Source organism: Suricata suricatta, chromosome 7, assembly GCF_006229205.1.
Source record: "Suricata suricatta isolate VVHF042 chromosome 7, meerkat_22Aug2017_6uvM2_HiC, whole genome shotgun sequence".
NCBI classification, from domain to species: Eukaryota; Metazoa; Chordata; class Mammalia; order Carnivora; family Herpestidae; genus Suricata; species Suricata suricatta.
The window spans coordinates 53455681-53463076 of NC_043706.1; positions in this window are offsets into that span (position 1 = coordinate 53455681).

Consider the following 7396-nt stretch of genomic DNA (forward strand, 5'->3'; position numbering starts at 1 on the left):
GTAAACTGGTGCAGCCGCTCTGGAAAACAGTGTGGAGGTTCCTCAAAAAACTATCCATAGAACTCCCTTATGACCCAGCAATAGCCCTGCTAGGGATTTACCCAAGAGATACAGAAGTGCTGATGCATAGGAGCACTGTACCCCAATGTTCATAGCAGCAATGTCAACAATAGCCAAAACATGGAAAGAGCCTAGATGTCCACCACCTGATGAGTGGATCAAGAAGATGTGGTATATATACACAATGGAGTACTACATGGCAATGAGAAAGAATGAAATCTGGCCATTTGTAGGAAAGTGGATGGACCTCGAGGGTGTCATGCTAAGCGAAATAAGTCAGGCAGAGAAGGACAGATACCATATGTTTGCTCTCATAGGTCTAACAGGAAAATAGGAGAAACCTGATGGAGGACTTGGGGGAGGGGAAGAGGGAAAGAGAGTTGAGGAGACGGTGGGATGCAAAACTTGAGAGACTGTTGAATACTGAAAATGAACTGAGGGTTGAAGGGGAAGGGGGAGGGGGGAAAAGAGGTGGTGGTGATGGAGGAGGGCGCTTGTGGGGAAGAGCACTGGGTGTTGTATGTAAACCAATTTGACAATAAACTATTTAAAAAAAAAGAAAAACTTGCAAAGTCTATAGCATCATGAAAATACAGAGATCAAAATGTTCTAAATATAACAAATCATTCATTTGTGCATTAAGGAAGGAAGTTAGAGGAGTTCTAGGGATATAGGGCAGACATCCCGTATTTCAATCCTTGTGGACCAGCAAGTTATTAAGCAAAATTAAAGGTCTGATTAAGACTGTAAAGGGTATTGAGATTCCTGAGGTTCTTGGTAATTATGCAATAGAATTTAATCCAAATTGGCAGGAAATTAGTATTTGAAGGATAAGAAGATGATAACTAGGTCACTTGACAATATGGTGTGAATATTTTGTCTGAGCTTATAAGAAGAGGTCATTCTAACTGCTTCATTAAGACTCAAATTTTCTATTAAAATGAAGATATTCTAAATATATCAGGCTTTAGGAAAAGAAATTTAGGAATTACAAAAAGATATTCTAAATTGCAAGTGCTTGATGTGCACTGAAGACTTGAACTAATTGCCACAAAAATATGAAGTAAATATTTCTGCTTTAAATTCTATCAAATTTACACCAAAAGTATTTAAAATATTCTGAGTTAAGATAAAGTTGAGGCATTGAGACTTTGAAAATGTTATCAGTTGGTTTCATGAGTTGGGCTCAATGAGGTCTGGGTGCCTCAGTCAAAAGCCCTAGTGTGTCCCCCTCAATGAAGGCCAAATTTATTGTAGCAGCACAGCAAGGGTTTGCATTAATTGGTGTCTACAGGGACACTACTATTTTTCTCTTCTTTTTAAAATTTATTTTCAGAGATCAGATCCAGAGCCTAAGTAGATTTTAGGTTCTAGAAGAAAAGATTAAAAACACAACTTTTGTTTCTTAAATTCCACATATGAGTGAAATCATATGATATTTGTCTTTCTCTGACTGCTTTATTTCACTTAGCATAATACATTCTGGTTCCATCTACATCCTTGTAAATGGCAAGATTTCATTCTTCTTGACTGATAGGTAATATTCCATTATATATAATCCATATGTATATATGCTGCATCTTCATCAGTCAATAGACATTAGAGCTCTTTCCATAATTTGGCTATTGTTGATAGTGCTGCTATAAACATACAGTGCGTAAGCCGTTTCATATTAGCATTTTTGTATACTTTGGATAAATACCTAGTAGTGCAATTGCTAGGTTGTAGGGTAGCTCTATTTTTAATCTTTTGAATAACCTCCATACTCCTCCATACTGTTTTCCATAGTAACTGCACCAGATTGCATTTCCACTAACAGTGCAAAACTCTTCTTCTTTCTCCACATCCTTGTCAACATCTGTTGTTTCCTGAGTTATTCATTTTAGCCATTCTGACAGGTGTGAGGTGGTATTTCATTATGGTTTTGACTTGTATTTTCCTATTCATGCATGATACTGAGAATCTTTTCATGTGTCTGTTAGCCATCTGGATGTCTTCTTTGGAAAAGTCTTCATGTCTTCTGCCCATTTCTTCACAGGAGTATTTGTTTTTTGGGTATTGAGCTTGATAAGTTCTTTATAAATTTTGGACACTAACTCCTTTATACAATATGTCATTTGCAAATATCTTCTCCCATTATGTCAGTTGCCTTTTGGCTTTGTTGATTGTTTGTTCACTGTGCAGAAGCTTTTTATCTTGTTGAGGTTCTAGTAGTTCATTTTTGCTTTTGTTTCCCTTGCCTTCAGAGTCATATCTAGTAAGAAGTTGCTATGGCTGAGGTTAAAGAGGTTGCTTCCTGTGTTCTTCTCTAGGATTTTGATAGTTTCCTGTCTTACATTTAGGTCTTTCATCCTAATCTTAGGTCTTAGTCTTGGGTCTTTCATCATTTATTTTTGTGTATGGTCTAAGAAAGTGATCTATTTTCATTCTTCTGCGTGTTGCCGTCCAGTTTCCCAGCACCATTTAATGAACAGATGAACATAGAGGAAGGGAGGGAAAATTAGATAAACACAGAGAGGGAGGCAACCCATAAGAGACTTATAAATACAGAGAACATACTGAGAGTTGCTAGAGGGGTGGTAGGTGGGGGGCTAAATGGGTGATGGTCATTAAGGAGGGCGCTTGTTGGGATGAGCACTGGGTGTTTAAGTGCTGAATCACTAAATTCTACTCCTGAACCCCTGAAACCATTATTACACTGTCTTGTATTTAAATTAACCCACTGAACCCACTGAAACCATTATACACTGACTTGTATTTAAATTAAAAAAATGATCAAATAAAAAAAATAAAATCAGCACTGCCCTCCCCTCCCCACACAACCTTAAATGAAAGGGTAATCTGATGACACAGATTTTTATTAAAGAGCCACTTTACTTAAGACCCAGTACAAATTCTGTGCTTCACAGTGGAATTCCTCTAACCTTATTGAGAAAGGAGATAACCTGGCAAATAATACCCAGGGCATTATTTCAGGGGTCCAGTTATCAAGGATAATTATTCCTCTTACTAAAACCCGTTTATAGGACTCACAAAATTGTAATGTAGTAGATCAATATCCAAGCTTTAGAGTCCTACACATGTGGGTCAGATCCTGGCTCTATCATTATTTTGCCATGAGACCTTGGTCACAGTACTTAACTTGTCTAGGTCTTATTTTCTTATCTCTAAAAAGGGAGTAATAATACTATTTAATTCATACAGTTATTGGGGGAAAGAAATGATCTCATAAATATAAAGAACTTGGTACAGTGAATGGCACATAATAAATAAAAAGTTGTAGCAACTACAGTTAAAAAAGTTGTAGGGACTACTCTTATTAGAGGGCTTTTCAGATTATTTGCAGTCTATATTTAGTTTTCATCACAGACAGAAACAAAAGAATGAAAATTTTTTGTATAGTATTATGCCAATTTTTCAAATATAGTGAATGTTCTACAAAACTAACACAGATTCTCAGAGATAGACAATTTTAGGGCAAACATTATTTTGAAATTTATCACTAAAGCATTATTATAAGCGTCTATAAAAATTGTCTGCCATATTTAAGCATTTACAGTATTCTCCCTACTATGAGAGCCATGGATGGAGAAGTGATAATGGCATGCTATATGACTTTTTCTTATATTCAGATATAGTTTTGTTCTGAGAAAATATTAACCGTTTAGGCAAATTCAGCAAAAGCTAGTACTAGAGGGAATAAAACTAATGCATACATTAAATAGAATATCCTAGTATTTCCTTGATTTGCTCAAATGGGAGAAATCATGTAATTTTTTTGAAAACTGCAATCTATATGAAAATGTAATTTCCAGGCATTCAGCAGCCCATTTACAGAGTAAAAAACTGTTGTCATAAATCCCCCCAAAAATGCAATTTTACAGTTTTGTGACTATTTATCAAAATGAAATATTTTTCTGTAGGCACGATAGACAACTTATTATTATACATTTGAATATTTTAAAGATTCATATTTTGTTTTACAAACAGACTATTATTTCCAGATGACTGCTTTGGGTTTTAAAACCAATATTGTCATTAGCAAAGAAGCATACCAAGCTACATAAGCAAAAACAAAATCAAGCTATATTTGAACAGTACCTCAGAGGAAGTTTCTCAAGAAGTCCTTTAAGTAATTTAAAATGTATTTTTTTCTCTGACGTTCTGATATTCCACATATAGATAAAGTTTATTTGCCCTTGGGTTATTATTTTTAAGGAATCTCAAAGCTAAATCTTAATCCCTTAATTTCTAAGTACCTCACGGTGTTTCCCTTGTGATCATCTGGTTTACCTTCTCTTTGCTAATTAATCCTAGAGAAATACCTCTAAGCATTCCTATCTACTCCATATACAAGTATCTGCTATTGACGGTACGTTGAAAGAACCATTTTATAGATTATGGGGGCCATCTGCCTCACCCACAATTTTGCCTTTGAAAAATATTTCTCCTCGATATGACTGAACACTAAACAATCATTTTTTAAAGTATATATTATTTAAAACATTTTATTAATATAGTTTATCATCAAGTTGGTTTCCATATAACACCCAGTGCTCATCCCAAAAAGTGCCCTCCTCTATGCCCATCACCCATTTTCCCCTCTCCCCAACCCCCATCGACCCTCAGTTCTCAGTATTTAAGAGTCTCTTATGGTTTGCCTCTCTCCTCCTTAACTATTTTTTCCCCTTCTCCTTCCCTATGGTCTTCTGTTAAGTTTTTCCTCTTCCACATATGGTGAAAACATATGGTATCTATCTTTCTCTGCCTTAAGAGCCGTTTTTTATCGCATGATCCCCATCCTCTCAATTAAGGCTCCACTAATAAGATTCTCTTTCCTATTATGAGTGTCTGAGCCAATAGCCAGTTGCAGTCTTCATTGGCTGAGTGTTTCATTTTGGGGAAGCACTGACCTATAATATCCTTATAAAGAGGGAAACCTAAACTTTAGAGAGAGTGAAAGAGTGGACAGATTATGCAGAGAGAAGCAAACTAAAGTCATTAAGTCCCTACTATTAAAGAGAGTAATTTTGCTTTTCAACACTTGCCAGTTGCTGGTTTAAGACCCTCATGAGAACCACTTATCCATGAGTTTTATTAGATTTTCTTGTGTCCTTGTAAAAAATTTTACTTGCTCAAGTTGCTTGTGTGAGTTTCTGTTATTTTCAACCAAAGAACCTCTATTTTACTAAGGAGGTAATTCAAATCTGTGGTGGCCTTGTGTAGGGAAAAAACTGATGGTCATGGTGGTGGAATTTTTTTTCTGATGAAATTGTGCAGGTCTGAATATATACACCCTGTTAAAGTGTTGAAAACCATTAGTAGCATAAGATATGAAAAGCATGTGTAATTTTAGTAACTCCTATCTATTGACAAATAGTAAAACATGATTACTTCTTAGGCCAGGAACACTTTTTCAGCATCTTTGAGGAAGAATTTATAGGAATAATTTATAAAACATAAAGAGAAAACTACCCAGGGATTTCCAAGAGTAATTTTTACAGTCAGGAATTTTTGTTTCTGATTTAGACTCTTACTCCTTCCACTTTATGTATTATCAGAGAAAATTTAATAATTCTCCTAAAGTTGTAGTAGATGTATGTCAGAACTGAGATCAGTTTCAAGAAAAATGTTCTCAGCTACTCTGCTATTCTGCTTCCTGAAGTGATCCTAAAAATCAGAGGCTGACAAGCTTAACTCTTCCAGGAAGTACATTTTGCAACTAATGATATGTACAAAGGAAGAATATGAAAAGATGCTTCTCATACTCCTTTATCTAGATCCCTTATTTCTTCTAGATGTTCATTTTCCTCCTAGTTCTGCCCATTTTCAGGCCAAGCCCACAAGAAAGTTTGAAATGTTTGGATATTACCATTATTTAGTAGCATGTACCTACCAATCACCCATCTTTTACTGCCCCTGTCCGGACTTTTCTTGTGATTTTGTGGGATTAGTAGTCATATTTGAGATCTTAGAATGTAGAATATGGGCATGGAGAGTCTTCCAAAGAAAAAGAGGCCTCCAGTGGAAGATATGTGCTTCTTTATATACTATGTAAGTAATGACTAAGTATCACTGTAGGTGAACGACCACGTTTATCAGCTATCACAATTTAAAATTGGGCCCTAAAGACCTAAGAGTTCTTATTACTTTAAATAAAACTGATAGCATCAGATGATTCTAGTATAATTTTATTTTAAGTGTGTTTAGGTGACTATCTATAGTTGATAGTGACAAATGAGTAATGCTTAAGGCTCTTTTCATATGCATTGATCCCTGCTAAAAAGACCAATACAGCTCTTATTGCAATATGTTGTGAGTCTGAGAAACAATGGACAAATTTATGATGAGCCAGTTATAGCTATCGCAAAATACATTAGCCCTTTTTTGTGATGAATGTAACAATAAAGACTATGGCTCCTATAACGACTAAAAACATCTCTGATAGAATTACTATGCCACATGATTTGGGGGTTTTACATATAATGCCAGAGATGGGTTTAGATAGAGAGATAACAAGCAAGTTGCTTAAGTTATTATTGCTTCTACAAGTCTAGCAGCAAAAAGGAACAACATTAGGAATAATTGATTGTGAAGGGATAAAGGAGATGAAAAGAGATGGACTGGGAAGAATTTAATGACTCTTTGTGGCTTTACATCTGTCACAGTTTTTGTGCTACATTAAAGTTTCATTATTTTCACATTTCATGTTTTCATATTTTTCCATCCCCTTCTTTCTGCTAAATTTACCAAGTAATACAACATAGATAATGGAGAACTATTTCTACAAATGTCATTGAATGTGTTACTGGAAATGAATAAAGTGTTTCACTGATGCGTTTCCTTCAAAATACATTTTCAATTAGCAACAAAGGATTTGTGTACAAAACATGGTCTTTTAAAAATTATGCAAAAAATAAACCATTGTATGAAAAAAATGAAAGCCTAAAATCATGAATATTTGTATTTTTGTTCAATTTTAATGGGCTAAATGGTTGTGTCAACTTGCTATTACAAACTTCACTTTCTTATAGTATATGGTGTTTACCTAGAAATGCACTCTCTCTCTCAGTTCCTTGAACTTTTGCTTACCACAGAATATATTTTAAAAGTAATTTCTGTTAGTTTCACCAATAAGTTAAGCATACTTTATGTGTAAATATTGGAGAGCAATGATTGAAATGGTTTTCGTAATCCTGTATTAGCATAATAATTTTTTTAAGTAATTCTTCATTCAGAGTTAAGAAATGAACCATGACTGTATTCCCTCCATGACCGAATCATCATGCAACCTCTTGCAAGAACTTGTATTTTTGGTGCTTTAATTGAGTAGAAG